Source organism: Elaeis guineensis, chromosome 2, assembly GCF_000442705.2.
Source record: "Elaeis guineensis isolate ETL-2024a chromosome 2, EG11, whole genome shotgun sequence".
NCBI lineage: Eukaryota > Viridiplantae > Streptophyta > Magnoliopsida > Arecales > Arecaceae > Elaeis > Elaeis guineensis.
In genome coordinates, this window is record NC_025994.2 from 7,339,379 (window position 1) to 7,359,542 (window position 20,164).

Below are 20,164 nucleotides of genomic sequence, written 5' to 3' on the forward strand. Positions count from 1 at the left end.
ACCTTGATTTTTTGGGGCCGAGGTCCGTCTCAGCTTACTGTGGGACTCCTCGGACTATATACATTGGAGTCTCCCTTGATTGAGAGGCTTTGTTGTGGTTTTAATAATGTGGAGGGCATCAATAGTCCCACATCGATTGTGAGTCAAGGAGAACTCGCATTTATAAGGAGAAAAAAATTCTTTCCATGTGAGGTGCCTTTTAAAGAGCAAAATCGTGAAGCTCATGGGTTAGAGTAAACAATACCTCACATGATGGGCCGAGTCCTTATCCGCAATAATGGTGCATCAGGTAGGAGTCGAGATCCGCCACAATAATAATATTTTTTTAATTTATAATATGATATAGTTTATATTTTAAATTTACATGTTACTGTGCCAAATTAGCATGCAACTTGCACTTCATAGTGGGATTTAACTAAAATAAAAAAAATAAAATATTTTATCAATATATAGATTTTTTATATGATGTAATATATAGTATTTTTATTAACTAACGAATCTAAATCCGTATGAATGTTCATCTTCGATAATCTTTTCATTTAAATTGAAAATACGAGCATCAAAAAATTTTATAAAGTATTATTGAATTGAGCAGGTTTCCTATCAAAAAATAATTGAAAAAATAAATAATAATATTTGAAATTAAATTATTTCTAATGTGATCTTTTTATTCTCATTCGATCATTTTGAATCTATGTCACAAATAAAATCCAACGATATTTTTTTTGAATCGAAGCTAGATCAAAAGTTTTGAATATAAAATATATAAAAATCTCTATTGTAGAATATAAACATAGGAACAATATAAATGCATCAATGTCATAAAAAGTATTCAATGATGATAAAAAAAATGAAGTACTTACAATAATTTTTTTCATTTCAACATGATATGCAAAATTATTTTACTTTAATTTTTTCAATATTAGTAACCCTAAATCAACCTCTAATTAAACTATCAATATATTCAAATTAAATTTAAAAAAATAAATAAATTTTATTTATTAATCTAACCTTAGTTATTGATTTTTTGAGCCTAATCTGTAGGATAGCACTAAACTAATCTGACTCAATATGTCTCGACCAAATTTAAGCCCATTAATAGATTATCTATTATTAAATTTTAAATCAGTTAATAAATATAATTTATAATTTATTTTTTAATTAAATATATATATATATATATTAATTTTATACAATTGAAACAATCAATTTTATTTACATCAATCTTTGAAAAATTTTCAAACCATATATAATATGTTGAAGTATTTCTATAATTTTTTTTGATGAATTAAAATCATCTAATTAATACTATTTATTTTATTTTTAATTTTTAATTTATATATAATAAATTAAAATATTTTATATATTTATATATAAATTTTTAAAATTTATTTAAAAAATTATATTAAAATATAATAAATAGATTTATATGTAATGAGCCAATTTGCACCTAATGCTACAATGAGCTCGATGACGGCAGTCAAATATTTTTTTTAAATATTTAATTTATTTCAAATTTTAATAATATCTATTAAATAATATTTTTTTTATATATTTATATATAAATTTTTAAAATTTATTTAAAAAATTATGTTAAAATATAATATATAGGTCTATAAAAATGTAATGGCCAATCTGGTATTTAATACTACAGTGAGCTCAGTGATGGCGGTCAAACGGTTTTTTTCGGGATATTGATTCATTTCAAATCCAAATAATACCCATTAAGTAATGCTTCATATCAATTTGGGATTTATCTCTCAGAAATCGGAAGCTGGAGCCGGTCCAAACCTCCCCACCGATTGAGACTCCGGAGAACGGAAAAACGAAATGAAGTACCCAACCCAAAACCCCGGCCATCGTCTAAGCTTCCATGTTCGGCTGCTCCAAGCCTCCCACCAGGTTGGGACTTCCGAGCACAGAAACAAAAGAGGAAAGATGGGGAAACATGGGAAAAATCAACGAAAACAAAGGAAAGATGGAAAAAATTTAAGGGTAAGACCTTTCCCTACATAGTTTCTTTTCGCTTCTTTTCCTTTTTCATTTCATTATATTTTTCAGAAATCTGTGGGAAAGGAGAGCACCTGAGAGAGATTAGAAGGGTTTCTTAGGTTCTGATTGGGTTTCTTTCTCGTATATGGGGCTTTGTGCGAGTTGTGGCGGTGTGAGTTGGTTCCTTGAGGTTTTTAGAGCTTAATCTTGATAGAAGCATGATATTTCCACAACGCCATCCTCTCCGATGCCTCCATCCATGCCACGGACGGCCATTCCATGGTCAAGGGCATCAGTGCTGCCTCCTTCGTCTACATGTTCATGATCTTCTCTCTCCACCACCCACCGGCCGATGTGCCTCCTATCGAGCAGAGGGATGGGGCGGGAAGAAGCGTCCTTTCGCTATGCAGGAGACGCTACCCCAAAAAATGAGTAAAGTTGGAAGGGTAGTTTTGGGATGGGCGCCAGCAAAATAGGAAGCCCGCCCTATATGATATTTGTTAGGGTTTCGGGGGTATCACCGTTGCAACGAATATTTTCTCGTTTCGGGGAGGTTATGGGGGGGAAGAGAAGGCAACGGTGTCGGCTCTGGAAGCGGCGGAGTGGCGGATCGGCCGTGTGGAGACGAAAACTAAACTCCAAGCGTTTAATCGCTGAAGAAGAATCCCACTATGATGGTTTCCATGTAGTTTTCAATCTGAATCCCAGAGAATAAGATCCGCCCAGATCCGCTGCTCGAGCGGCGCCTACTTCTTCTTACCCCCTCGTGATGGGATCTGAAGGCCTCTTCTCTCGACGGCTAAGAGGCACGTCATATTTGCTCCACCGCAGGCGGTGCACAAAGAATTTCTCTTTTTTTTTTTTTTGTTAGGGTTTTGGGGGGAGGTCATGGGGGAAAGAGAAGGGAACGGTGTTGGCTCTGGAAGCGGCGGATCGGCCGTGTGGAGACGAAAACTAAACTCCAAGCGTTTAATCGCTGAAGAAGAATCCCACCATGATGGTTTCCATGTAGTTTTCAATCTGAATCCCAAAGAATAATATCCGCTGCTCGAGCCGCGCCACCTTCTTCTTTCTCCCGATTCATCCCAATCCCACCCTGCCTCGTGATGGGATCTGAAGGCCCCTTCTCTCCTACCAAAATCAATCCTTTTCGGTCGTCTGAGGATTGCGTTGTAGGCAAACCATGAAACCCGCCCCATGTGATATTTTGTAGTGCCCGCCCCATATGATTTTTGTTCGAGGTCATGGGGGTAAGAGAAGGGAACGGTGTTGGCTCTGCAAGCGGCGGATCCAAGCGTTTAATCGCTGAACAAGAATGACGCCATGATGGTTTCCATGTAGTTTTCAATCTGAATCTGAAAGGATAACATCCGCTGCTCGAGCCGCGCCTCCTTCTTTCTTCCGATCCATCCCAATCCCACCCAGCCTCGTGATGGGATCTGAAGGCCCCTTCTCTCCTACCAAAATCAATCCTTTCCTCTTTTGCTCACGTTTTTTGTTTTTGTTTTTTTTTAAAATTTTTTTCTGATTATATTCGGTTGTTTTCGAGTTTCGAATTTGAGAGCGTTTATCGATTTTGCTAAGCTGAAACCCCTTTTTTTTTTATTTTTTACATATACTTCTGATGTTTTGAAATCGGGAATATTTCCTGTTGTATCAACCACCATGATTCGAAGCCCTAGCTTTTTCTTTCGATTTTTTTAATTACTATTTTTTACTGTTGGAATTGAGGATTGTGCATATGACGGCTTTTGCCACCCAATTTTTTTAGACCGAATTAAGAACATATCAGAGATGTTTGGTTGTTTCTGCCTACTAATCTTTTTGGTTTGCTTTGTGAGGTTTGTCTATTGCAGATTGCTGTGATTGTATTTTATATTATTATTATTTTTTTCCCTCATCAGCGCGGAATGACAGAGCTGGGTTCTACAAGTAGACTGTATGTTTAGAATGACATTTTGATTAAAAATTGGAGTTACAAATGTATGTTTGGTCGTCTTTTTTCTTTTTTTTTTTTAATTTAATTTTCAGAGCACAGATGTTAGGTTATGTTCTGATTGGCAGATGCATCTTTCAGTTCATGTAAACTGGGCTACAACCTACGGCTCAATGGTTGCATATATCTTATGGGTTCTGCGTTGGAACCCTGAGAGTTGTTCGAACCGTTCATTCTTCAACCATTTTTATGAATTGATCTGGGGGCAGAGGGTTTCTGAAGATCTTTCAGAACCTCGTTTTGAAGAACATGTTTGGTCCAACCCTAGATTTTTTTTCATCTGTTTGGTTTGTGAAAAACTTGGTGGTCAACTTTGATTTAGTTTCCGGTCTTTCAGTTCTTATTTCCACTGTGCATCTATTTATTTTTTTAACTATCTACTTTATACTTGCAAGCATAGAGTTCACTAGGCTTTGGCGTGTTTGAGTCAGCAGAATTAATTTTTGCTTTCTTCTTGTTGTAGCATGTTATGATTTATTTTTTTTAATTTCCATCTCAAGATAGTAAAGTGGCTATATTTATGCATGCATTATCCAACTAACAAAGCATCAATTTATGAATCTGAAATTGCAAATAATATTTTGATTTTGGAGTTGTTTTGAATGGTGTCGTACTTAAAACTAAGCAAACGGTGTAGGTTGTATATATTGTTATCATGAGAAAGAGTACTTCATTATTTTGCAAAAAGGGTTGGTTAGCTGGTTTTTAGTCCCTTTTAATGGTACAACGGTCTAATCTTAGTATTGACTATTTTTGAAATTGTTTTGTTGTTTTGATCGTTAAGCATACATGGATAATCATTTTTAGATTTTTGTAACATTCATGGAAGACATGATCTGAGAGCAGGTCTCAGAATGAGGGGATTTTCAGACATTAATGTGAGTTTTGATGAGCTTTTATGTGTAAGGTACTTTTCAGAATTAAATTGTATTTGCTGTTATAGTTGCAGTGTAAGAATCTTTATTTGCACATCGTAGTTTGAGTCACCTCCTGTCACAGCCTGATTCCAATTTACAGTGGCATGTCTACTTCATTTTTTACTTTGAAGGGTTGTGATTTGTAAATTTGATCTTTCCTTTTCATATCTTTTGATAATCTGGATTTTTAATGTCTTTAAATTACCAAATCAGTCCGCTTAGACCTGGATATCAAACGTAAATTTGTCATGTTATTGGGGAATGTTGCTTCATTTTCAATTGTTGTAATTGATTTCAATGGTTCTGGTTTTTTATACATGACTTTACATACCAATTGGCTCCAACTCATTGTAAGCTCTTTTTCTGTTTAATACGGGAACAGAAATGGTTATATTTAGGAGAGAAGTCCGTTTGACTCCAAGCGTTCTAATGGCCGGTCTCTGTTTACTTGATTGAAGTAACTTATCATCATTTTGGTTGTGTGACTCCATCAATGTTTTGTCCAACACTAAGTTTTGTCTAAAGATTTGTTCAAGGTGCACGTGATATTTAACGATCATCTGAGTTATCATTTGTTTTGATCGTCATATTACTCAGGTGTTTGAAAAATTATTTTCTATACTTCTATACAATAAGCAGAAGATTGTCCTTCTTGGTTCTATGCAAGTTTTGCTGTTTTTGAACCGGAGCCTTTAGCAGATCATATTAAAATAGCTGATCTCAAGGTATTCCTCTGATAAGTGAAGGTATTAAAGGAATTACTTGGACAGTTAAAAACAATAGCTTCCAGACATTTGAGGATAATGTTTTTTTTTTTTTTACTGTTGCTTCTCTTGTTTGCAGTTGCCCGATTTTGATCTTCTCGTCTCTATGAAAGTGGACTGAGTGAAATACATTACTAAGCCTTTATGCATGTCTCTAAACTGGCTGTTTTACGGCTGGAGTTTCTGCATTGCTACTGATGGCTTTTTATTTTTTTAAGCAAAAAAAAAAAAAGAGCATTCTATTCTATTAGGAAAAGAAAATTAAAATTCTGTGGTATTGCTAGTGTACTGTACCTGCAAATTATTATCCAAGATGTAATCCAGAATGCACAGTATCAAAATAATGCTGATAGTCTTAAAAGGCAAACGTGTTGGATGGTGGTGCAATTTAGAGACCGTGGAATTACCGTTGATGTCATTGTACATTGCTATATTGTTGTATCTCCATCCTAATGTAGAAGTACATTTGGTTGGGAGCTGGACTCCTACAGATTATGATCCTCGTGCATGTAATGGGCTTCAATGTTATACATCAATGTGATATTGTTCAGTTTTAATGGATGGTAATTATCTTGCAAAGCCTATTCTGCATACGATGTGCAGCAGTGGCGGCACCTTATGTCCCATATTGCCAATGGTCTTTCTGCATATAATTTGTCAAAAACATGAGCTGCAACAGATTGCTATCGTATATCTTGTGGTTCTACCACTCAGGGTTTACAGTTAATAGAGAAATCCTGTGAGTGAAACATTTACATTATATGACTTGTTTATTGTCACAGGATCTGCTTATATACTGCAAAATGGTCATGAAGAAGTTTACTGTCACATTTTAGACCTTGATATGACGTACTTCACCGATTCCTCGATTGAATTTTGAATTCCAGAAGCTTTCAAACTTCCGTGTCTATGGTTAGTACATGGAAGCTTTTCTGTATCTGTCAAAAACTAGATTGCTTGGTTTTGCTAGTGAACTATTTTGGCAAATCATTTTGACACGAATGTAGGTTTCTACAATCGTTAGTTCAAGCAAACACTTTTTTACTTCAGCATTCAATATCTGCATTTACTTTTCATAGCATGATGGCTATTGCGACCCATTTCTTTCTTCTTGCCCTGTGATAAAAAAAGGAGCATTAATTGATCTTCCAAGTTGATTATCCCAAAGTTACTGGCGTGTCAGAAGGCCTCATACAAACGGTGAGATAGCTATACTGTTTGATGTGTAGCAAGGATGTTGAGTTAGATTGGATAGAACTAAGGATCTTCTCAAACATTGTTGCGAATAATGTTTCTTTGAAAATTCTCTGAATCGAAGATGTTGACTTCTGTTCATGGATCTGAGACGGAGTAAAGAACAGTAACAAGATGATGTTTGCACTAAGCTGTCACAGAGGCCATGTAGTCATGATATTTTTAGTTTATACGTCTTAAGGTGTTGCAACTTTATGCAGTCATGATATTTTTAGTTGACTGTGTTGTATTTTTGTACACTTTCCGGTGTGCCTTCATAGTTACTTGACTCTCTGCTCCTCATTTAGGTCTGAGGGCTGCTGTTTGCATTGTACAAAAGAAGGTCTATCTCCCGATAGCAATCCTGTTCTCCAAATCTGTCTGCAGTCCATTTAAATTCTTTTTTTTCTATCCTTTTAGAAGGTTTTTAAAGTATGGACGACTCCTGGGGTGCAGTGTAGCATTCAATGTTCTCCTTTTGAGGCTTGTTGTTGCAACAATTACCTCTATAACCATGAGCAGCTGTATCATGCTTCCTGTTGTCCAAACTGAGATTCTGTATATATGTTCAGATTCTTACTAGAGGACTTTGTCCTTCTAACTGCCGAAGACACGTGATTGAGTAACTCTTAGATGAACGGTTACACAGGCTTGATATCTGTCCTTGTTGATTTGATTTGACTTATGGTGATTGCTCACTATATAGTTGCAGCTCGATTTTCCTGAATTAGCTTCATTAAAATTTTTCAAGTTGCTTCATCTGAGCTAGAATGTAGATTTTAGATATGAAGTTAGAATGTAGATTTTAGATATTCTTTGGAGCCTGCTCCAGAGGTGTGTAATGATCTCTAGAGTTGCTTCCGGAGTAGTAAAGTATATGAATGATAGGCTATAATCAAAATGCTCTCTCAGACGTACTGCATTTTTGAGCATAGTCGAGTCAGTAACATATGATATTGCTGCTCTGTTTTGACCTTTTTTTTTAGCCATTGTGGAAAACTTTTGGAAGGACTAATTTCCCAGTGTCTTACTTTCTCAAACTTAGGATTGCTTATTTGCACATCTCTTTTGGTGATGATTCCTTTTCTGTGTTGTTGCCTGCGAAGAATCTCAGACAATTCTCCAGTTTATCTCGTATTGATGCAACTTTCAACTTCTTTATGCATCCACAGACTTTGAACTAAACAGTTCAAGCACTAGGCTACATTATCATTTTCAATATAGCTGTCTTTTATGTTTCATCACTGTTGCTGTCTAATATTTTGAGTGACAAAAACCTACCATCTGTAAAATTTTTCTGGAGCTCGTCATCTCATGGTGTTAAGATAGTATTTCTCCATAATGACATTCATGGTAGCCGCCATATTGTTCCTTTATTTGTTTTCTAGCGTGTTTTCAATTCGTAAAAGAAGATAATAAAATTTGTCAATATGTCTCCACCCATGATTGATTAAATTGATTTTCAAACAACCTTTTGGTTTAGTGATTTTTTAGACCATTAAAATTTCAAAGTTATTAATCAGGCTATCATCTTCCAAGATTTTTTTTTTTTTTAATAAAAAAATATGGTGGTTATTCACTACTAACCTTGTTATGTATGATATATGTAAATATAGGAATGTACATAAAATTGGTTGCATGATTTGTATTAACTCGTTTTCTTCATATTTGGATCTCTGTCTTTTTCTCATTCATATTCTCCTCAAATCTTCCCGGTTGCTATTTTAGCGCCAAAATTGGCACAGACATTCAGACTTTGGTTTTGTTTAAATCAAACTAAATAAGTTGAAGTCTAAGAATTTTCAAAACCAATCATTGACTTTCCATACTGTATGCCTTTTATACAGATTATTGTGATAAGAGTTCTTTTAGTTTTGGAAATTGTTATACCTTGCCTAGTTGATTCACTAAAATATTATGCTAAATTGAACCTCATAGAACACCCCACGCGCACACGCGCGCTCACACAAAAAAAAAGAAAACTCAAATCTAAATATGAATCCAATTATTTATCGAGTTGGACATGATGTTGGAGCTTATTCATTTTGATAGATTTGAACTCAATTGTTACCGATTTAGGAGACAAGCACAACATGGATCTAACTCAAATCTGACCTATTTATAGCATGACATCAGCTGCTAATCCTTCGAGACTTTGCACGATACCAGCTACTAATCCTCCAAGACTTTGTTCAATTACTTTGAACACTGTTGTTATTGCATAATGGACTTGCATAACAAGAACTAGCTGAGGCTGCTCTAACCAGGTTGGAGGAAATACCATCAGTCACGTTGTTGTCAGGACAAGGGACTGATAGTTAAGTTTGTCTATGAAGTTAGTGAAGTATTTTATATTTTTTAGATGATACTGGTTCAGTCTTATATTTAGAGGCATTTAGAGTTATTGGTATGTGCCGCATTAGATTTTCTGAAGCATACAATAAATGATGCAATTTACTCTATCTTGATATACTGTTCGCAGACAATGATTTAAGGGGCAATTATTGGAAGTTTGCATAACAATGGAGAGAGGCAGTAAGCGGAAGGGCAAGTCCACACAACTCTAATTTGTCTTGGAAGGTGAAAAAAAAAGGGGGGGGAACTGGACTTGTAGTCATCTCCAGTTTGTGCTCGGACTGGAGAAGGCCCCTTAGACAATCAGGATTGTCCATGTTTGGCATGATGGCTGTGATTGAATGGACCTGCTGTAACACATGAAAGGCAAATTTCATGGATCCCATTTGATCATGATGATCGTGCCAACTATCGGTCCCCATGGTTGGCTTACATGCCCTATCCAGTTCAAGGGAGGATAGGGGAATGTGTGTATAAAGTTAATTTACAATTGAAGTTATTCTTAATAGCATGATGATTAAGATTGGGAGAGATGGTCATCTGTTTACTTTATTTAATTTAATTTTATCTATTTTAAAAAAAATTAGGTTATCAATTTAATAAAATGGTTGAGTTCATATCTGGATTTTTAATCCTGACTTATAAAATATGTGGAATTTAAGTTGATAAATTTTTAATTTATCGTTTATATGACTTGATCTATATTGGGTCTGACCCGATCTGATTGCCACCAAGTAAGATGAAAAGAGTATGTTTCCAGCGGATATGAATTTTTTCTATCCAAAAAAAAAAAAAAATGTAGATTTGAATTTCATATGAATATTCAACTGTATTTAAATGATTGAGAGATTAATATGAAAATTAAGAATATCTCATGGACTATTATGCAAAGTATTTATATATCAGTATGTTAGGCGCCAACGCCAGCATGAATGACCTAGTGCATAATTAATTATTGCTTAACAATTTTTCATGAATAACCAAGGTTGTATTAATGTCAAAGGAATGGGTTTAGATCATCATATCTGGCCAAATAGAAAAAAGAATGGAGGATGTGCATTATTAGAGAAGGGACCTATTGATCGGGATCAATCCTTCATGGGGGTTCACTCAAGGTGATGTGTTGAGTGGTGAGGTTATATCATTTGTGAACTTAGATATCACTAATATAGTTAACCATGTAGGTGAAGTTTAATAATTTCGATATGAGGGGAGTGGGAGAGATTTTTCTCATCATGAAGGATAGAGTGCTAGATTATTTACGATATCTGAGATTCTATGGAGTGTATCGGATTGGTCGCAGGACGTTGGTCTTATTACTACCTTGCTTAAGAGGGCGTCCAGAGACATATATATTTCATCTTTCATTTGGTGAGGCGATCATTATATTTACAGAATACTAGCATCCTTATCGGACTATCAGTTGATGGCGATCCAGTTATCGGAGTTGATCCTACGCTTACCATTTTAGAGTGGCAGGTTTTGTGCTTACGATTGTTAGGGTTTGAGTCTGAGGTCTAGTTTTTCGATCATTCACGATTGAAGATAGAGTATTTGGATGATTGTTATTGATATTTTCATATTGAAGATGATGCATCAGAAGAGATTGTGCGGTAGTATGTCAGGGGCTAGATGCTGTGGTTGCTAGGTGGTGTTCTATTATCTGATATTTCATTGAACAAGATGAAATTGATATTTTTATCATTATTGGAGGATTTAGAGTTCGCTCGTAGGCTCAGTTGAGACAGTGTAGTACTAGCTTGCCTGTACATGATTATGTGTCGAGGTTCTTATGCTGATCAGAATGAGATTGATGGTTATCTTATATTATTACAAGTATATGAATTAAAAATTTATATTTTTAATATTTGTTGGGTGGATGTCTGGCTAGGACACCACCTCCCAAGATCCTTTTAGTATCACGTGATGCAGCAGGAAGAAAGAAGAAATAAAACAAAACAATCAAAATACGTGGATCAGCCACCAAAGGGCTTGCCTCCACGGGACATGCAAATTTCACTATGAAAAAAAAATTTACAAGAAGAGATCTCACCCTCAATCTTTGTACACCCAATTCTCTCTCTAGAAGTTTCTCTCTCAAAAGCTCTCTCTTGGAAGACCTTCTGAACCCTTGAAGTGCTTGGCGATCGCTGTCCAGGAGCCTCCTGCTCCTTCTCTCTCAACACTTTCGCCTCTCTCTTCTCTCGGGTTCTGTATGGCTCCGTACGGCGTAAAAAATCGAACCACACTGCTCTGTTCCATGTACAGGGTTTTTTATAGGCCTTAATCACGACTTAGACCATGATTAGGACTTCTTAATCAACCCAAAAAATGTCCCAGACCATCGGATCAAGATCGGGAGTTACCTGGGCTCTCCGATCGCACTTCGGTTTATGAATAGTATTGTGGACCGCGAAAAATGCATGTAAAATGCCCATGCAGTCCACAGGCCCACTCGTGGACCGTTCGATCCACGGTGATCAGAAAACAGGGCACAGGCAGGGCGCCTGGGCTTGGGCCGGCCAGCACGCCCGCCTGGGCCACGGGCCTGGGTAGCGCATCCCGCGTGCCTGGGTCGCGCGTCCCGCGTGCCGTCGCCTGGGGTCGCGCCGCTGTCGCCCGCCTCCGGCCGTCGGCGGTCCTCCATCGCCTCGGGTCTCTTGCCGACTTCAAAAGCTCGTATCTCCTCCATCCGAGCTCTGTTTCAGGTGATCTTGATCTCGTTGGATTTCATTTTTTGACGCGAACCTCGCTGTACGCTCAATATGGGCTGAATCTCGAGACGTCAAATCTTAACAATCTCCACCTTGATTCGATATTCGACCTCTTCCAAACTCTGAGAGCTTCTGGATCTCCTCGTCCCCATGTCCTGGGGCAATCGCCTGTTGATCATGGATGGGCAAATATGGAAGTCGAGCCAGGCTGCTCGATCCCATCTTCGTCGTATGCTGTGCTTCTCCTGACCTGAGATCTGCTCGGGGCATCATCCTGCGGCAATAGGAATCTTACCTTGCGACGTCGCCTCTCGTCCTCCTGAGTCTCCTGTCTCGTGCCCGATCTGCCTTCTGGAGCTCCATCTCGCTCTGGGTTCCATCTGGCTTCCAAAGCTCCACCTCGCACTGGGCTCCCCGTCAGGTAATAATGTCCTCTGCTCCCCTTCTTCCTTTCCAGCACAATCATATCACCGCGTAGCACCCTCAGGATTCCTCCACCAGCTACCGTCCTGTAGCCTCTCAAATCCAGTCTACTAAGTGAGATAAGATTTCGTCTGAAATCGGGTATGTATCGGATCTCCCCCAATCTCCTCACTGCACCGTCATGTGTCCTCCAGCTGACCGTCCCAATACCTTTGATCGCACAGCTCGATCCATCCGGCAGATATACAGTGCCCTCACTATTCTCTAGGAAGTTAAGCTGCTCCTCTCTACAACATACATGATAGGGACATGCAGAATCTAATATCCACTGCTGAGAAGAAGTAGATACTTCGTCAGATATCTCAGGACATCTCCATCTGAATCACTGTCGGTCGTCGCTACAGCAGCCACCGTCTGATTTTTGAGTTGTGGGCAATCTCTGGCTAGATGCCCCAACTCCTCACACCGGTAACACATGATTTTGCTCAAATCCTCCTGGACTTGGACCGCCCTCGTTGCGATCTCCTATCGCTCCGTCTACCGCCTCCTGCTCCTTCAGAAACCATCAAAGCTGAGCTACCGCCACCTGAGCTCGAAGCTGGGTTCTCCTTCCTGAGAACCTCGTTCTGGAGTATCACCGCGGTGACCTCGTCCATCTTGATAGTGCTCTTCTTCACTAGAAGAGCAGTCACCATGGACTCGTACGAAGGGGGGAAGCGACGCCAGCAAAACCAGTGCCCTGGTCTTCTCCTCAACATTCTCACCAATACTGAGGTCGGTGAGAATCTTCTGAAAGTGGCTTAGATGCTCCTGCATGCTCTGTCCCTCAGTCATCCGCAGTTGGTAGAACTGCCTCCAGAAGAAAAGAGTGTTGGTGAGACTTCGTCATGTACAATTCCTTGAGTTTCGACCATAGCACCGTCGGGGAAGTCTCGCTCAGCACATGAATCATCACCTCATCCGTCAGGTACATGTGGATGGTCTCACCGCCTGCATCTGTAGTCATTTTCAATCTCGTACCTTCATGGTGATCGGCTTCTCATCGTACAAGAGAGCATTGATCAACCCCTGTTGGATGAGCACGTCCTTCACCCTTGCCTGCCACAAGAAGAAATTGCTCTTACCATCGAACTTGTTGATCTCTATCTTGATTGTTCATGTCTTCTTCATCTTCAGTCTTGCTCACCATCGCTGCAATCTGCGTCCTTGTACCGCCTTGCTCTGATACTATTTGTTGGGTGGATATTTGGCTAGGACATCACCTTCCAAGATCCTTTTAGTACCATGCGATGCAGCAGGAAGAAAGAAGAAACAAAACAAAACAATCAAAATACGTGGATCAGCCACAAAAGGGCTCGCCTCCATGGGGCATGCAAACTTCACTATGAAAAAGAAAATTTTACAAGAGGAGACATCACCCTCAATCCTTGTACACCCAATTCTCTCTCTAGAAGTTTTTCTCTCAAAAGCTCTCTCTCTTGGAAGACCCCTTGAACCCCTGAAGTGCCTGGCGACCGCTGTCCAGGAGCCTCCTGCTCTTTCTCTTTCAATGCTTCTACCTCTCTCTTCTTTCGGGTTCCGTATGGCTCCGTATGGTGCAAAAAATCGAACCACACTGCCTCTGTTCCATGTACAGGGCTTTTTATAGGTCTTAATCACGACTTAGACCATGATTAAGACTCCTTGTTCAACCCAAAAAATGTCCCAAATCGTCGGATCAAGATCGAGAGTCACCTGGGCCCTCCGATCGTGTTCGGTCTATGGAATAGTATCGTGGACCGCAAAAAATACGTGAAAAACGTCCACGCGGTCCACAGGCCCACCTGTGGACTACCCGATCCACGGTGGACCGGAGAACAGGGCCCAGACAGGGCACCTGGGCCTGGGCCGGTCCGCGCCCGCGTGCGGGCTGGGCCACGAGCCCACCTGGGTCGTGCGCCCGGTTGGGCCGCGGGCCTGGGTCGTGCATCCCGCGTGCCGCCGCCTGCGGCAGCCGTCGGCGGTTTTCCGTCGCCTCGAGTCTCGTGCTGATTTCAAAAGCTCGTATCTCCTCCATCCGAGCTCCGTTTCGAGTGATCTTGATCTCATTGGACTCTATTTTTCATCACGAATCTTGCTGTGGGCTCAATGTGGGCTGAATCTCGAGGCATCAAATCCTAACAATATTCTATTGTAGCTCTGATTGGGTATATCATATATGATTTTTTTGAAATTTGCAGATTTGGGCATGGGAGAGGATGCCAACTATCAGTCTATTACGGCAATAGTTGCTCGAGATGCCATCAGAGCAGCATGACCCTGATGTCCCATTCAGATTAGACGAACCGTTGGGATATAGGTATAAAAATATTACTTTCTTTACTTGAAATTTAGTACTGTTTTAAATTTGATAAAATTTATTTAACATGAATATACTGTTGATGCGTAGTCATTGATAGCACCAAAAATAACTCTACTCACTACGTAGGTAGGATGAGTCGAGATCGTATCCTCAGGGACCTTGGGCTAAGTTGAGATTGCAAAATAAAAGAAAGAAGCGTTGTTTTGATTTAGAAAATAAATTATCTTAAAATGTATGTAATTAGAAAATAAAGAGCTCGAAAGTTTTGAATTAATTTTGCACTAGTAGAGTTGTATCTCTTTTTTTTTTTAATTAAATAGATGCGATTAATCTTAAAAAAAATATCTATCTTTCCTCGGCACATTTCGTACCCGTAGATCACGGTGCATCTCCAAAAAGTACTAGGTAAACAACTCTTCTTTTCTCGACATGCCCCGTACCCGTAGATCACGGCGCGTCTTCGAAAAGTAAAAGTTGTTCTTAATATTAATCTAACAGGAAAGCATAAATAAAAGCATATGAAAGAGAGCAAATAAAGAACTCATGACGATTTAAATAAAAAGCATAATCTTTATTGCATATAAAGAAATACAAGAAAGTTTAGAACAATAATTAAACCCACTCTATGTCGTTACAAAATTTTTTCTCCACTTTCGAGACTGCTAGCCTAGCTGCTCATGGAATAGTCCCTTTCTCTTCCTCTATGCAAGGCTCTAGAAGAATTTCTGGGATCCTCCTCAAATGGGAGTACAAGAGCTTTTTTATAGGTGTTAGAAGGGATGAGTTTTACATGATTTTCAGATGTGGGACTAAAGAAAATACTAAGGACTAAAAGATGGATGGATGAGATGGAAAGATCACAAACAGATAAAAAAAATACAAATTCTTCCTTTTGAAGTATTTTCAAGTATCATATTTTTTCCTTTAATGAGCATTTGTTCGCCACTGTGTCCGCTAGCACCACTCCCCGCGAACCCACCATGCCGCACGTCCGCGCCCGCCTGCCACGCGCCTGCACCTGCACTGCCGCGCGCTGGTTGTCGCACTGCCACTCTGCTGGTTTTTTTTTATTACAAAAAGAAACTTTTGTTTCTTTAAAATAACGCCTATATCTTTTTTGGGTTTCTTGCATAGTATCTTCATTTTCTATGATATCGTATGCATCCTTCTTTTATTTTAATTTTATTTTAAGTCTAATTTTTTTCAAACTTGAATCTTTTTGATCTGTGAATCGGACTCTTTGTATCGGTGATTCCTTTCCTGTAAAACATAAAAAGAAGCATCAAATTTTTAATAAATAAAATAAATTAAATATAATTTTTTACTTTAAATGACTTAAATTAAGTGTTTATCACACCCTCCAACTTGAATTTTACTCGTCTTCGAGTAAAATAGATATATCAGCATTGTGTACCGACTCGATATTGAATAAAAAGTTAGGTTAGGCATCCCAAAAGGTAGATGATACTTGGTCAGACCATTAAAGAGATACTTCATTGGATTATCAATTTGACCCAATTAGTGGCTAAGTATTAACTAAAAAAATTTCAAGAGCTTTTCTTTCACAAACTCTCCACTTTACTCTTTAAATCCTCTAACTTAATGTAAGAGAGGTTTATTATCTTCTTGCAATTTAGTCCCCTTATTATCCACTATTTTTTTTTAACATTGCCCACCTTTTTATGCGAACCACAATGTTTACTTAGACGAAGGGGTCCGATTACTCAGTAGAAAATCAATATTTTTTTTTTAAAAATAAATTTTAAGGAGAATTTTTGCATACCTCGATCTTTCCACCCAATCTCTCATGAAGCAGATTCTTTATTGAGATTAGTAAGAAGAGAGTTGTAGAATCACTCCTAAAATTTGGTCTAGTCTAAACCCTACCATTCATTGGGTTTTCTTAATAATTTATTCCTCAGTATCTCTAAAATTATCTTGACCGTTAATCATTCATTGATTAGGATGCCTAATTGACTCTTAATCAAAATAAAATTCGGATACACAAAACTAATTATTTCTGACCATACTCGAGGATTTGATTAATTTTCTTCCCCCCAACTTAATCTACATTATCCTCAATGGAGTAGGAAACCAAAGAAAATAAAAGGAGAGAGTGCACCTGGAATAATTTTGCTTCGAAAGGTGAAGATAGCTTCATTGATTAATTGGCTCTTGTTCTAAATTCCTGCAGCTGCAGTAAAGTAAAAAAATATGAAATCATTGGGTTGCCTCTTAGTTTCATGTCGAGAACCAGAAAATCAACTGGAAAGTAAAACTCATCTACCTTGACCAAGACATCCTCAAGCATTTCACGTGGTTCCTTAATTGATCTGTCGGCTAATTGCAGTGCGACTGATGTGGATTTCAGTTCTCCAAATCCAAAAAGTTCATACACCGAACTAGGTAAAAGATTCACACTTGCCCCTAAATCCAGAAGAGCTTTTTCAATATGATAATCTCCTATAACATAGGAAATGATGGGGGCTCCTGGGTCCTTAAGCTTTGGAGGAGTGGCATGCTGGAAGACAGAACTAGCCTGTTCAGTGAGGCATACTTTCTTTGAGATTTATGATCTAGATTTACGTTTTTGGGTGTACAAATCCTTTAAAAATTTTGCATAAGCAGGGACCTGTTTGATTGCATCTAGAACGGGAAGATTAATTTGGACTTGCTTAAACAATTTCAACATCTCGTCGAGTCTTCCTCCCTTCTTATCTGCAGGAATAGGGACTTTCAGGGCATCCAAAAATGGGGCTTTAGGCAAGTAAGATGATGCCGGTGCAGTTGGTTCATTCTCTATTTTAAGGTCCTCCTTGTTCTTGGGTGATTTGACTTCGGTTAGAGGTTTAAGGTCGGTCTCATTGGTTTTACTAGTGTGTTCAATGACCTTCCCACTTTTCAGAGTCATGATTGATTTGGCATGTTTAGAAAAAGCTTCTGGGGTATTAGAGCTCTCAATCACAAATTGTCCTCTTGGGTTGCTCTCGGGTTGGCTAGGTAATTTTTCTCTTTCCCTCCTACTGAATGCAGTCGCTAGTTGACCTATTTGGGTCTCTAGCTTAGCAATGGATTGTGTGTGGGAGTTAAGGGTCTGAGTGTTGACTTCTAATCGTTCTAGTGCTTTCAGAACTTTTTCTTCAAAAGCTGAACTGTGACCAGTAGTAGACGGTTGAGGAGTATTTTAAAATTGATGGTATGGTCCATGCCTATATGTTGGGTCCTGATATTGAGGTCGAGGTGCGGCAGGGCCAACCACTGGTTGTGGTCTCCAAGAAAAATTTGGATGGTTTCTTCAGCCGGGATTACAAGTGTTTGAATATGGATCGTTTCCTGGTCTGCGAGCTTGTTGGACTTGAGCTTGCTGAACTTGCTCGTGCACAAACTCAGAAAATTGAGGTGCGGCTGGGCGTTCACTAACAAAATGGTTCGGACTTGCACACAATGCACAAACTTCTTGGATTGGGTTAGGTGGAATTGGGGATTGTCCAGTATTTAGAAGATGGTCTAATTTTTGGAACAGTTCATGTACCTTACTGTGGATATCTATGACGTTTTCAATCTGATAAATTTTACTTCTTTTTTGTTGAAGCATGGGTTGTTCTCTGGAGGTGGCAGATATATGACGTAGAGAATTCTCACTAAGTGTTTCAAAGAGCTGCCAGGCTTTATCCTCACTCTTTAGCATGAATGTCTCACCACATGATGCATCAACCATTTATCGGTGTTTCTCCGATAGACCATCATAAAAATACTGACAAAGTTGCCATTTAGGGACAGCATGGTGTGGACATTTACGAATGAGGTCCTTTAATCTTTCCCATGTCTCATGAAAAAGTTCATCCTCCAATTGAAAAAAACTAGTGATAGCTTTTCTAATTTGATTTGTTTTTTCAATTGGAAAGTATTTCTTGAGAAATTCTCTCTGAAGATGATCCCAAGTTGAAATAGTTATAGAGTCTAAGGAGTTTAACCAATGCTTGGCTTTATCCTTAAGTGAGAAAGGAAACAGTTTCAACCTAAGGGCATCATCGGAGAAGTTTTGGATTTTTACTGTGAAACAAATTTCAAGAAATTCATCCAAGTGTTTGTATGGGTCCTCGTTACTAAGTCCATAGAATGATAGCAACATTTGAATAATGCTAGACTTAATCTCATATTGGGTAGCTTCTACTGGAGATGCTTGAATGCATGGAGAGTAGGTATACGAAGATGGAGTGAAATATTCTCTCAATGAGCGTAGAGGATTAGCCTCACCAGGTGCGACCATGTTTCTAACTCGGATAGTCCTAAGAGTCTTTTCTAATTCTTCGTCTAATGGTTGCAAGTAGGGTTTTAGTGATCGTCGACCTAATGTGCAACTAAAAGGTCTATGTAGGACTATCCTAGTCTGTTAAGGATTATTTTTTTTTTTTATTAAGAGGAGAAGAGAAGAGAGAAAAGAGTTCTAAAGAAGAGATCCTAAGAAGTCCTAAAACTAATAGAAGAATTAGTTGTGGTTAGATTTTAATTACAAACAAGTTAGTACGCAGTGGACTCTCTATCCTAAAGTTACCCTAGTTCTAAATAGCTCCTAACTATAGTTAGCCTTCAAGCCTTCCAAGTCGGAGCTTGACCAACCAACTGGCCAGATAAATGTAAGGTTGGTGGGAGTCCCCCCGTTGCTTTCCTTAGACACCAATTAAATTGGCCAGGTCAGCGAACGGAACCAATTAAAAACCACCTTCCTTCAGACCCAGTCATCCCGCAAACCACTTGCCTAGACACCAGCTAGCTGACCAAGTCTAACCTGGTTCAACTCTCAGAGTCACTTGTCTTAATGAGCTCGAAATCCTTAGGGGTCAACGTCTAATTAATTTTAGATTAAGGTCTAGGTTATGTAAATGCAAGGGAGTGATTTGTGGGCCAAAGAAGGGTGATCAAATCCCCACCTTATCTTAGTTAATGGGTTGCGCCCTTAAAGTTAATTATGGAGATGCAATGCAAAGAAATAAAGTGTCCAATCAAGTTAGAAATTTTTATATTTGAGGTTACGTTATTTTAGTTAAGTGTTATGAAATGTCAGTGATTTTTTTTTTAATTCAACCATGTCAAGATCTCCGGCAATGGCGCCAAAATTTGATGCATAGTCGTTGATAGCACCAAAAATAACTCTACTCACTACGTAGGTAGGATGAGTTAAGATCGTATCCTCAGGGACCTTGGACTAAGTTGAGATTGTAAAATAAAAGAAAGAAGCGTTGTTTTGATTTAGAAAATAAATTATCTTAAAATTGATGTAATTAGAAAATAAAGAGCTCGAGAGTTTTGAATTAATTTTGCACTAGTAGAGTTGTATCTCTTTTTTTTAATTAAATAGATGTGATTAATTTTAGAAAAAATACCTATCTTTTCTCGGTACATCTCATACCCGTAGATCACGGTGCGTC

The 20,164-nt window shown here is 38.4% G+C and overlaps 1 long non-coding RNA gene and 1 other non-coding gene across 2 annotated transcripts; both read left to right on the top strand.

Annotated features, from left to right (window-relative positions):
* Nucleotides 1–1,676: 1,676 nt before the first annotated feature.
* On the top strand, nt 1,677–6,226 carry LOC105060502 (uncharacterized). Its single transcript, XR_012138474.1, has 2 exons — nt 1,677–1,995; nt 2,062–6,226. It is a non-coding gene; the product is annotated as an uncharacterized lncRNA (long non-coding RNA).
* Nucleotides 6,227–18,511: 12,285 nt separating this feature from the next.
* On the top strand, nt 18,512–18,617 carry LOC140855980 (small nucleolar RNA R71). The gene has a single exon (XR_012139420.1). It is a non-coding gene; the product is annotated as a small nucleolar RNA R71 (small nucleolar RNA).
* Nucleotides 18,618–20,164: the final 1,547 nt, after the last annotated feature.